The 13,578-nt window shown below is 37.4% G+C and overlaps 1 long non-coding RNA gene across 1 annotated transcript; it reads right to left on the bottom strand.

Moving 5' to 3' along the window:
* Positions 1-6,598: 6,598 nt before the first annotated feature.
* LOC139123416 (uncharacterized) lies at positions 6,599-7,794 on the bottom strand. Its single transcript, XR_011549654.1, has 3 exons — positions 7,756-7,794; positions 7,442-7,506; positions 6,599-6,980 (listed from the first exon to the last, which is right to left on the bottom strand). It is a non-coding gene; the product is annotated as an uncharacterized lncRNA (long non-coding RNA).
* Positions 7,795-13,578: the final 5,784 nt, after the last annotated feature.

The raw sequence follows: 13,578 nt of genomic DNA, 5'->3' as shown, positions 1-13,578 counted from the left end.
TTTTATAGGTCAACAGTTTTGCAATAATGAAATATTTCCCGGCCTTAAATTCTGGTTTTAAAACATGTGATGTAAGATGTACATGTACGACGTGTTAGGGACGCGATCAGTTCGAATATACACACAACACCGGCTTGCAAAGAAATAGAAAGCTGGCTTAATAACCACAGGTTGACCATTCTGTCTTACTTACCGGTAAGCTGACATTTGGTGAACTTTCCTTTAACAAAAAATTGAAGATAAAGAAAATTTCTGCAACCGTTACGGAACAAAACTAAAAAAATGGACATTCACACTGATCCACAGACCTCCGACTTTCGTGAAGGGGTCGAGAGACCTTTCCTGACCCGGGATTAACTTCAGGTTCGTTACTTGGCATGAACCGGTCAGGTCAGGAAAAGTGCGTTGACACCTTTTCGCGTTTCGCTTCGCATGATGCCGCTACAGTTGGCAACTACTTACCACTTTGTCCCTAATACCAGCAAAGTTTACGAAACTTCTAATTGTGCAAAATCAGGCAAATAATGTTGTCGCATTCACTAGTTAAAGGAACACCAAATATGTCACTAAGTGCACCATGGATTAAAAAGAAGAAGTTATTGGGTGTAAGTCAGATTTTTAACGAAATACGCTTAATATGCATTTTGACCATTCTAGTTTTGACGCTCATAATGTAAGGACGAGTGATTGAAAAAGTTTGTGGGGTCACTATGGAGATATCTGACTAAACAGCCATAAAGGAAGCGTTGCATTTAATTAATAATTGCTCAATTTTTGTACCCGACAATCCTTCCAAAACAGAGATTGGACACTGCATTCGATAGCATGCTGTAGAAAATTAGAAGAATGTTTCGATTATCGAACTCTCAGAGAAGTGACATTGGGGAACAAACGCCTCTGAGGACAGCGTTATTCATTAAGGTAGAACACACGTCAGGGACAGATAGTCGGACTATCAATTTCTACAGTTCTTTTCTGATCTACCACTTGTGGGGGTTCATTTAAAAGCTCTTGAAGAAAATAAGTTCATCGGCTTAGTTTCGAAAATCCAAATTTAATTTTTCCGCCATAGAGTTAACACAGGAATGGCGGCCAATTTTTGAACATCACAAATATCGCAAAATGTTGGGTAATTTGTTTCGCTAGTTCCAAACTTTGCACAGTGATGCCGAAGTTTTATTGCTGATTGATAAGAGAAAGGTTGAATGTTTCATTCAAGAAAGTTTGAGCAAAAGTTTAAGTCTTTCACTTTCGAGGCGCAAACTACCTTAATCAAGTAATCAATACAGGAAATGATTCTGTTTCGCTGATTTTATTCATATACAAAAATATCTTGATGATACAGAAATATAATGGAACATTTTCCTGTTTGCTTTTATGAATTCATATGGTGACTGCACTATCTAAAACTCATGCCTGTCAGAATGTAGTCAAATGTGAACATGTACAGTACACATAGACAGTTACTAATGATAGCATGGCCGGAGGAGTGCGCTAAACCTATGTAGCTGTAACCGTTGAGGGCGTCAGGTACGGAGTCGTTCATGAAATGAAGCTGGCGTGACGTCAGACTTCTTCTATGTCATCCATAGCACCGTCATCCGCTCCGCGTCGGTTGTCATGGGTACATAGCATTTATTTGTTTTCTAAGTAATATGCATTAAAGAAGTCATCCTGACTAACGTACGAGGCAACAGAAATCACTCGTCGGTACAGTTAGAACAAAGATAATTCTAGAAGACACTCTGGACACTATGTCTTTTCCAGATACAAATTTCAGCAGTACACTTTGCATGATTTTCCAGGCAAAAACATGGTGATGATGTGAATAATTCCAAGAAGCCATCAAAGGTAAGTCTCCATTTACCTAATTATATCAGTTGAACGTCACAAACGGTTAAAAGGAAACGAGCGCAGTGATTTAATGTTTTACTAGAGCGAAATTTGTAAATATGTTCATTACCTGGCAAAAGCACTGCTAGGATTTTTGTAGCAGTTTTAGCTGACTTTCTGCCATCTATCCTTTGAATACACAAAGACTGAAATGAACGGATTTCTAGACATGCTAACTGCAAATGTGGGTTGAAGACTACTGTTAATTAGTATTGAAACTCAGTCTGCATGAAGATAGTTGTTATAGTTCTGACAAACTAGCTCTGCACGTGTAGGAAATCATGCAAATATTGCCGAATATTTTACGAAATCGAGGCTGTGACCCTAAGTGCATATCGTCAGTGAATGTTCGCTGCTTGAAAACCACAGATCGACTGAAGATAACAGCCTTTTTATCCTGAGTATGATCATTTACAATTTTTTGCAGACAAGTAAGTTGCAACTTTTCGCTAGTGCTGTTCTTTGAATTCACATGCGCAGCATTTATTTTCGTAAGAAACACATGTAAGACTGGCCATTTGCAAACCGCTGAGGTCAACAAAAACGGTCATAGCCTCGATTTGATCCAAAATGTTTTGTCAGAAACTGTCACTATCACAAATTTACTTCTTTTGGCAAGTGAAAAGACTCTTTGGATATTTAAGTTAATGAAAATCTTAGTCGAGTTGCTGGAGTAATCGATTAAGTGATTGGCAGGTGCAATCTCAACACTGGATGATGAGCCATAGCCACGGTTTCAAGTTGACCAATGTGAAGCCACCTGTATTCGGTAAGTACTGTGAAATTGTAACGTGGAGAAGTTGAATTTTGCCACTGTAGATATGAAATCGCTACTTTCTTGCCGTGTCTGGAAAGATTGACTGAAAGAAAACAAAATTTTGAGTCAGGAACTGTAAACACCGATATCCATACAGAGACCAAAAGACGCCATAAAATTTGAAAATCACATAATAAGCAAATCCCCACGCTACAAGAAGCCAACGTAACGCGGGATTTTTATATTGCGCGTGTCAAGATGGTCCAACAGCGTGCCTTCAGCTCATTCAATGTAACGAGACCTGAAATGAAATTCTTGACATTTTACTTACATATAAGTTTTGAAAGTATTCATTTCATAGAAAGCCAGATGCAGCTGTTGTTGGCAAAGTTTCACATAATCCCTGTCATAGATATGCCAGTATTGTAAAGTATTTAATTTAAATATAAATTTTGATAGTGCCTGGATTCAATGAATGAAAATTTAAATAATTACCTTTCGTGATGGCGAATAAATATGAGGCCACCGGGCATTTTTATGATTCAGGGTAGCAAACGTGTCTTTTTAACCAAAAATTCAAAATAAAATATAGCCACAAAATCTTTGCCTATCAACCTTTTAGGGAAAATATATTAAAAAACAAACAAAACTAAAGACAAGGAATTATTTGCACTTTAGCAAGTTTAAAGATAGATAATATAATAACAATCTCTTTACAAATGCTATGTTATTTTAATATTTTGAGAGCACCGATATCCCCCGTAGGCAAATTTTTTACATGAAATATTCACATTTGCCAAGAATACATTACTTAGGGTTACTTACCAGTTTACCAAGGCCGAGTGGTACACACAGCCAGCATGCCTGCAAGGACGTGGTAGTGAACGATGGCAACTCGTACACCAGCGCTCTCTGTCATACAGGAAGACAAAATGATTATTTCTGTAAACTATTCAGACAACGTGACATGTATGTGTAGTATTACATTGTCTCATAATAGTGCAGGTCTCTATACGACTAACCACAGCTAAGCAATGTGACAAGGTCAAGGATCAGGATAAATGAACACAAACCTTTAAATTACAAACAGAGTTTCCTGAAAGCTATATCTACCTTCTAACTTTACCCTTGACTTTTCACTGAATCATTGGAGATTAACGTAAAACGCTGTCTGTGTCCAACTATAATCTCTTTTGCCGAAACAAGCGAAATGTATAATCATAAAACGAATATACCGCAAAAATCCATAAACGATTACAACTCTTTTAAATCCAAAAAGTTAGAAAGCATCGACAAGAAACGTAATAATATCGAAGTTTTTCATTTCATTTACAGTTACATTTTGAATGTTATAAAGGTCTGCATGTAGTTTCACTTTACGCCGTTGTTCGCGCCTCGAACGTGAAAGACATAAACATTTTCTCACACTTTCCTCCAGGAAACTTTCAACCATTCTCTTCAACATTCAAGAATACAAATCAGGCGATCATCGTACAAAGTTTGGTACCAGAGAAACAAATGACCAAAGATTTACTGACATTTGAAATTCTAAATGGCCATCATGCCTGTGTTAACTCTATGAGGAAAAAAAAAACATTTTTCGATTTTCGAGAAACCATGCCGGTAAAAAAATTTCTTACACCAAGAGCTTTAAAAGAAAAGAATTGGAAAAGTTGAAAGTCCGAAACCCCGAGGCGTATGCTACCTTAAATGATCATTATGGCAAAATATATCCGCGTGCAGACTTGTATGACAGACCTAAATACTGTTGGCCAACACCAATCATTCTTACAAGTACTTTCGCGCTCTTTTTATTTATTGAGTTGTCAGCAACCGAAATGTTCGGAGCAGAACATTTAATCAACGATTTGCCCAGGTGGAAAATTTGTAAGACTTTGTATATCAAATTCGCTGTTGTACGACTGATGTTTTACGCAACAATCGTGTTTCAGAAAATAGTAAAAGCAATGCAAAAAAACCATGATATCCTTAATTTGAATTTTAATGACCCTACCCATGTAGATTATTGCCATTTAAGACTTACCACAATCCTTTTCTCCAGCCTCAGTGTCTTCTGATCCGAATTCAATACACTCTTCTCCTTCGACGCCACCAACGGCAGACAGTGATGCGCAGAGATGGGTGTAGTCAGCGCAGCTCTCTTCGTCCAACTTCAGCGTTGCCACGCAACCTGTGATGTCCGTAGGATCATCGTCATTATGACCTATTTTTTCCGGGTCCTCTGGTGTTGGTGCATCGCCCTCAGCGACGACAGCAGGCTCTGATGCCACTCTAGTGTCATCATTTTTGTTGTTTGTGAAGTAGATGGTCACGCAATTCACTTCTGCGTGGGCGTCGTTTGTCGTGTGATTAATGATTTTGGTATCCCCGTGTGTGGTGTATGTGATCTCTGAGGGCTTTGGTTCGGTGATAACCAAAGAACCCGTCTCTATACTCACAACTAATAAAAGATAATAAACAAACAATTTATCTTCAGTGAGATCATGCCAGTGACAGGCCTATTTATCTGTGCTTTCGAAAACATCAACATGCGAGGAAATTCATTCAATCCTTCTGTTATCTTTAAGGTCATCGATATGGGCAAGGTCATATAAGGTCAAACCCCTTCATTGAAGAGAAGAAGTATTTATGTCCTTACTGCACTATTAATATGTCTGAAACACATTGAAATATAAGCTTATGCGCGTCTTGTTTACCGACTGATAATTCCAGTTTCCAGTGACTCCTTAATAATTTACATTTGATGCAAAATATACACAATTTAATCTGTTAAGTAATCTGTGGGTAAAACTATCGACCAATCCATTATCAAAACATCGACCCATTGTAGCTTGTAGAGCGTAACAAACCAAGGCGATAACTGGTCAATATCTGTTCTCACACTTACCAGAGCAGTCACTTTCGCCAGCCTGACCTTTTCTGTACCGAGATCGATGCAATCGTCATCCCATACGATAATTCCATCTGAGATTTCCACGCAGAGTTGGTCATAGTGGACGCAATCTGCGTCCATTGTGAGAGAGGCAGTTATGTCCCCTAATGGAGTTGTTTCAGCGGCAACGGGGATTGGATCTTCGCCTTGCCAAGTACCGGACACGGGCTCGCTCTTCTTCGTGTCGTCGTCAGACTTAGAGAAGTAAACCTTAACAGCGTCTACTTGTCCAGGGTTAGCAACATCTGATAGCGATGCTGTCAACGTAAACACGATTTCCGTCTCGTCTGTACGCGTGTAGAGAATACCTTGTGGTCCCGTTACCTTAAATGAATCCGCAGCGATTGTGACAACTAGAAAACAAAAAATGTACATGCTATTAGTGTTTTAAAGTACTGGATTCAGAAAAAAAAACAACAAAAATACAAAGAAACTTCCGAAAAGTTGATAGAACGCAAGTGGACAGTCTACTTTTAATTCAATATATAAAACAGTAAGATCGAAAGTGCACGCTAACAACAAACCACGTTCAGCATACCGTGAAATCATAGAGTGATTCTTTTAAACGGGAAAATGAATAATGTAACGTTGTTTAATTTCTTATAAAGTCACGAAGAATATGTCTTTTAGTTTCTGGTTTTGTAAACCAAAGAAACGCAGTTTTTTTCGATCCATATTAAATAACATTTTGCTTTTTCGAATAGTCATTTCACTAGTTTACGAAATATACGGCTGAAATTTAATGTTGCGGCAGAGATTAATTCCAATGATTAATTCAGAGTCTTGCTGAGTATATTATTCAGACTTTTTTAGGTTTTCATAATTTACGAACAACGAGATGGACTTTGTATGGTTTCGGCTACTATTTGGCCTTGCAAAGTTGATTTGAGAAATTTGTATACACTGAATATATAAATACTGGTGATTCTTATGGAGCACACCATGGTTTCAAATGGCTACTCTATCACAATCTCACATTTTGAACTATACCTGCACAGTTTTTCTCGCCAGCTTTAAGGTCTTCGCAGTCTTTATCGTCGTTTGTGTCCACTCCTGTCCCAGTAATTTGCACGCACAACGTTTCAGCAGCAGCACAGTCGTCCTTGTCGTCGAATTTCAAATCGACAACATTTCCGTCAATTTTCACTGTAGCTCCAGCGCCTACAGGTGTAGTAACTAAGCCTTCTACCTCAACAGGCGTTCCAACAGTATTGCCATTTGCATTTTCAAAGAAAACTTCAATTTTTGTTACATCTCCCGCAGCGCCTTCTGATTTCACGGTGACATCGAATGTAATCGACATGTCCTGCACTATGTTGTACACGATTGCATTTTCCCCGGTCGGACTGGTAATTTCGAAACCGTCTAAGGTGACATCTGCAAAGAACTCAAAACATTGTTATTGAATGTTTGTGTATCGTTGAACCACTGAACATAGTTAATCAGTCGACTAGACGAAACGGTAGGATATGAAATAACTATCCCGCAATCGCTTCATTTTCATTTATATGATTGGGAGAGATTAGAGTGCAGACCTAAGGAAAACTTTGACTTTTAGATGCATGAAACTGAAGAAAAGGTTACTATTTCTTTGTACTTGAAGTAATTTGCTTAATTCCCTTTTTGACAATCCGAAGTCATAATTAAACATAACCACGTCTCAAAATAAAATGAAATAAATTAATATGACAAAGGCGAGTCTCACAGTAAAGACACCGCAGATGGAATCGTTCCATGGTATATTTGCTGGCATCGCAAACCATTAACAATTAGCAGTTATACATTGGATAATGTTGTCGGTCAAACAACTGTAATATATATTTATAAAACATTAATACCTGACGTTTGACAAAGATCCGTTAGTAGTAGTACTCCCGACAATACAAAAATGAACGCCTCGAATCTAAAACATGAACAGACACCAAATCGGTTATATCACGTTAAGATATCGTAGTGAACGGTTAGCGAACAATGTGACAAAAACGAGGGCAACGCCTAAAATTGTATTGTAAAATGATATTTTCGAAAGAGAGCATCTCTTCTTGATACTGGTCATTCGTCGAGTATGATTCGTTGCAATTTACTAATCCACGTGCAGTATTTCCTATACTGGTTTTGTCAAACTAGAATTTTTCAATGGAAATATTCTTACCGTGCCATTCTCACTGGTGGATTTTCCAGTTGAATTGAGTTAGCTCTACCATCGCCACTATTTATACACTCGTGGCGCTTGTGATTGGCTGGGATATAATTAACATATTCGGTAATAACGTCACTGATTGGTTATCGGAAAAGGTGTCAAATCGTTCTGTTTCTATTTGTCATTCACTGCTACAATTTACCTCCCTGTCATTCGATCGAAACGTCAACTTATCAAAAGTATGGCGCCCATATTGTTTACAATGTAGAGGGCGCGGCTCTAACTGATGATTTAATTTGCCATCTATGACTGAACAACAAGATATGCCAGTTTCTCTACACATTTACAGCAGAGATATCTACCATAGAAAATAGGATTCATAATAGCAACTCTCGATATGTCGATTCAAAAGACTTGCTTAACCTCTTTGAAATGAGTTCAAATCGAACGTTATCATAAGTCTGTCGGGATGACAAGTTTACAATCAAACAAAGATAAGCACAGAGTATTTTCTGTCATAATATATCTATGCAAAGAGCATATGATTAATAGTAAAAATAAATAAAAATCACGGAGTTGTGGAAAAAAGAAAAGAGATGGTGGCTTTGCAAATGTTACTTCATATATCAAAAAGATAATTTTCGCGACAGAGTTTTACTCTACTAGGTTTGTTTGCACTTTCCGATAGTGTGAAAATATGCGATAAATTATATCGCGCTCATAGTTTGGAGAAAAAGAGTTGAGGTCACAACTTGGATCACAACTTGGCCACGTTAGGAACGCTTCGAGGTAAAATGTTTACAAGACAGGGCATTACAATTACAACATTTAACCACATGTTACTTACTGTGGAAGCATTAAAGCGTGACATAGCAGTAGTGTCGCTGCTGTACTTTAAAATTAAAATTCATAGAAATTATTTAAAGGGACACCAGATGATTGGTAAAGGTGTGTCCCATGTAAAAACTAAATGAACTAAAGTAGAACGTCAACTAACCTATGAGTGATGATTAAAATTTGATCAGGGATTCCTCTTGGAAGATAATGTTTACATCAACCTATTGTAAGAGAATGATCAAGTTTAACGGAACTTTTCTAAATGTATGCGCCTCGATGGTGAAAGACTGAAACTTTTGCTCAAACTTTCTTAAACGAAACTTCTAATCATTCTCTTACCAAACCAACAATAAAAATCAGAGGTCACCTTGCAAAGTTTGGAACATGCGAAACAAATTACCCAACATTTGGCGATTTTTAAAATTCAAAATGACCGCCATCCCAGTGTTAACTCTATGGGAAAAAATTACGTTTTCGATTTTCGTAAAACTAAGACGGTGAGAATTGTTCTTTCTCCAAGAGCTTTAAAATGAACCCGTACAAGTGGTAGATCAGAAAAGAATTGTAAAAGTTTGAGAGTCCGAATATCTGTCCCGAGGCGCGATCTACCTTAAAGAAGGAATAGGCTAAAACACGCAAATAGAACAATGCTAGACCCCTCATTTGATCGCAAGGCTGCAACAGCATATACTTCCAGCGGAAGACGCATGACGATATAAGGCAACAAGTGTTGTTAACTTTACACAATCAAGACAACATTTGCATACACTATGCCTTTAAATGAGCATCTCGCTCCCGCAATAAAAACTCGAGATATTATTAATAGCAGCTTTTCGTTGTACTGACAAGCATGGATTTACATAATCACATTGGCCTAAATCGAATTTATCAAAGTCAGACGATTTTCAATATCCTGCTAACAACACTCGTGCAAAGTCAACATTGATCTAACCATGATTTGAAAGAGCAAGCACAGAATCGTGTTTCCCCAATTTCCTTAATCCCTAGATTTCCTTAATCTTTCCGATACAGTGATCCACCCTTTTACAAATGTAGGTGACGTCATTGTCTGTTGCATTCGTTTGATTTGTTTTGACATGTTTGGATGAATTGCCATGGTATTATGATAAGACTTTATGACCTCTAACCCCTAGCCCTGTCTACATCAACGCGTCGTGCTTTGATGTACCAAGCAGAGAGCTTCCCTTTACGTGACGCTTGCTGATGCAGTTAATAAAAGATCGAATGTTTTGCCGCTCACTTAAAATATCAACCGTAGTGAAAATACAGGCGAGGTGGAGTAAATTTAATCGATGTAAAATAATACCAAATTCGTACGTGAATTGATGCAAGTGACGCTTGACAATGTCTTAGTTAAAGGTAAAATGCGCCTGGAAATATTATCAGATTGGTGAACTGTCCATTTTTTTTATCTACCGCTGTTTGAGGCTCATCTCGAAACTCTTAGAGAAAGTAATGTGTTTACATTTTGAGTTTCGTGAAAATCGAAAATGTATTTTTACCAGGCAGAGTTAACACAGGGATGGCGGCCATCTTGAAATTCAAAATATCAGTAAATGACATGTAAATAGTTTATCTAGTACAAAAAAACTTGCATTGTGACCAAGTATTTTTATTCTTGATTTGGCAAGAGCATCGAAGAAAGTTTCCCTGAGAACAGTTTGATCAAAAGTTTATGTTTAAATTTCAATGACATATTACCTTAATAGTTTTTGCAGTGTATACTGCATTGATCAACTGGTATAAGTGCTATATAGCCTGGGAGAAGACATCTTAAAACATTTTTCGGTACTTTTGCATTCTTTTTTCCGAGGTGCATTTGCTTAAGCTGTTGGCGCCTGCTTGTCTATATTCAACAAATTTCATTATACAGTCCAGCGTCTGGTACATCCCTGCCTTTACTCGAAGTAAGGGGCTGGTGATTAATGGCAGGATTACGTAAATACGAAGTTTTAAAAACCTCAGATTTCGTTTCCGCTCTTCACAAAGTACCATGCATACACCTACGATTAGTCACCATGGCAATAAACTTTTGGCAGAGTGACCTGTTTGCGCCTGAACTCGTTGTTTGTTTGTTCGTTGCATGGCATCACATTATTTTTTGCGAGGTTTTTAATTCAAGTAAGCTGAAAATACGATTTTTGCTTTAACATACGATTATACTTGACTATATTACACTATCGGTGACACTCTTCATATTAAAACTAATCGCACTGAACTACAGAATATTGCACTATTACGCTGTGTCGTTTTGTGCAATGCTTATCCAATGCAATGAACAATTACCTAAATTCACAGAAATGACACGTTTTAATTTCATCTCGTTTAGGAATCCGACAGGTGAAAATAACATCGACAAAATGAGATAAATCGAAATGTTTGTTTCTGCAGCGACGAATCTACAATTTAGTGTCATGTTAAAAAGATATTCTTTTCTTGTCAGTTTCGTTGGTCGAAGGGTGAAATGTTGAATCAAAGGTTTTCAAGCAAGTACTCTGTGATTAGGAAATTAACACATAACCCTTCGTCTATTGCCTAGAAAGCGGTTCATAGCCGCATTTTATTTCAGAGAAAAATACTTTCTTATCATTCCACTGTACCAATATCCCTACGTTTGACTGTCGGAACGATTTTTCTCTACCTTTGTTAAATAAAAAAATACTGTCATCTCGCAATTTGCTCGTCAAACTTTGTCCCAGATATTTCCCTTTGATAATCTGTTGAAATTGGGATTCAGCCTTTTCATTCACGAGAGTTGTCGATTAATGTCTTTCCGAGTCAATAAAAAAACTCCCTTTAAGTAATTTGAAGTGGAAGAACGTGACCGAATGCAGTGATCAGTTGTCATATTTCCAATGTTGGTTTTGTGGGATTAAGACTGACAAAGCAGCACAGGTGTCATTTAAATGACCGTTGCACACGTTGGAGTAGGGCACACCCAATGCCTCGCTTGAGTGTTTGTTTGTTCGTGTAGGTTTACTCAATCGGACCAGCTACGTATTGTAAACATTTGAGTGTATCAAGAAACTCCCTTCCCGAAGTGCATTGTCCGTTCGCCGAAATTAAGAATGCTACTTGATGCGAGTTGCCAAAGGAAATCATGAAATTGTCAAACTTATCGATACATTTACACTCGGTACACATTCGAGTATTGACTTGATGGTGAAATCTAGGGTCACATTTGCAAACGATTCATTCATACAAAATCTGTGAATGCAGTCGCAATGTCACGATAATTCTAGGACACACTAACATCTGCATAGTGGTCCGCGCCAAATATAGAACAGCGTCTCTATGATTTATACTAGGGTAAACGGGTTAGGGTTTTGAAAATGTTTGCTTGGTGGTTAAACATTTGAGATACATAACAGGGGAATACTGGGCCCTATTGACATTTGTGTGTGTGATTTTAGACATATCGTTTCATCCACTTCACCTTATTAATATATTCTCAAACTGCGATTCTTTTGTTTCAGCTTGACCATGTGACAATAGCTACCTCAAAAGAACTTTTTTTCTTTCAAATTTAGAACATCAACGCTTGTATCAATCGCATACATGTTAACCATTGTTTTAATCCGTTTTGATGTTTTCCCCGCCAAGCAAAAACAACCTGATGATTTGCGACATGCTGAGTCTTACAGTTTGAAATTATCTCAGAAAACGTGAGAGGTCAAAGACTAGAGTACGGGTAAGCCTGTCGACTCTTTGTCTACACCGCTTCCAAATACCTTTTCACTTCACCTGAAAACCAAGACAACTGCCTTTTTTAATTCATTGAGTTCAATTAAACCTGGTCTGTTTATTATTTGCGACCACATTTTTGAAGGCAATAAAATCTAAGTTTTCTGGTTGATTTACAGCGTGGATAACGGAGAGTCTTGCGATATTTTTTTTTCAAAATCGAAATTAGCTTTAATATAGATAATAACAATACTACAAACAGAATACTGAGAAAAATTATAACGGTAGCATCGAGAGTTGGAGTGTGTGTCTTGAGGTCGCCCAGATTCTTTTGCATGTTTCCATATCGAAAAGCCACGACACACCTCGGGATTTTGAATCTCCCGGAGTGTAAATTACTCCACGTTAACGTTGTGTACATTTGTTTGTTTATTCTTGAATTTCACTTTAAAAGCGTTGATCTTAGTGGATCTGCAATTGGTTGGCGTTGATTCTTCTTGATAAGAAAAGCTATTGAATCTGAGTCAAGTAAACGATTTAGGGGCAAAAATTCCTATGTCTCCATAGCGATCAAAGTCAATACCAAGGCACTGTGTATAATTCATGAAATTATTTCCTCATTCAACATCTTTTAACTTGATATTTTTATGAAATAATAAGACACTCCATTCTTGTAAGATATATTCAACAGCATTTTTAAGGTACATAGCGAACTTGATGACATCGAGAGAAATTTAAAAACAGAACGCGTTGCCATTACAGAGAATGCCGGGAAGTGACGTTGTTGCTCGCTTAGATCTAAATATAAAAAAAGTGTCTCACAGTGTCCTCTGTCTGCTGACGAAAATACTCTGCTCAATTATTAAAGAAACAAAATCAGTGTCAACAAGACTCTTATCATATGCAGGTGGGTGTCTGCCTATCTAAGCTCCAGGTTGAAATGTCAAAGGTCGGCCTCTTGGTCAATTTACTGACGCCACGCTATGAACGTACAGTAAATACTATTCCAACATAATCTTGTCAATTTCGGGATGGCGTCTTTATTTTTATTTTATTTTATTAATCTCGAACCAACAGGTTGCCCCAATAACAGGTTCGTTTGAAAATAAAAATATAATACAAAAACGAAAAATATATAACAGTTACAACGTAAACAAACAGACAGGAGAATTCACTTTAGAAATAACCAAAAAACAGCAACACAGCGAAAGATACACAGAAAAACATCCAGATAAAAGTAATCATTCAGAAAAAAGGATCTTACATAATCCATGACGAAAATTACTGAAATTA

This window comes from Ptychodera flava (genome assembly GCF_041260155.1).
Source record: "Ptychodera flava strain L36383 chromosome 23 unlocalized genomic scaffold, AS_Pfla_20210202 Scaffold_23__1_contigs__length_28996876_pilon, whole genome shotgun sequence".
Classification (NCBI taxonomy): Eukaryota; Metazoa; Hemichordata; class Enteropneusta; family Ptychoderidae; genus Ptychodera; species Ptychodera flava.
The sequence above is the reverse complement of the archived record's forward strand: the minus strand, read 5'-3'. Positions and strand labels throughout refer to the sequence as shown.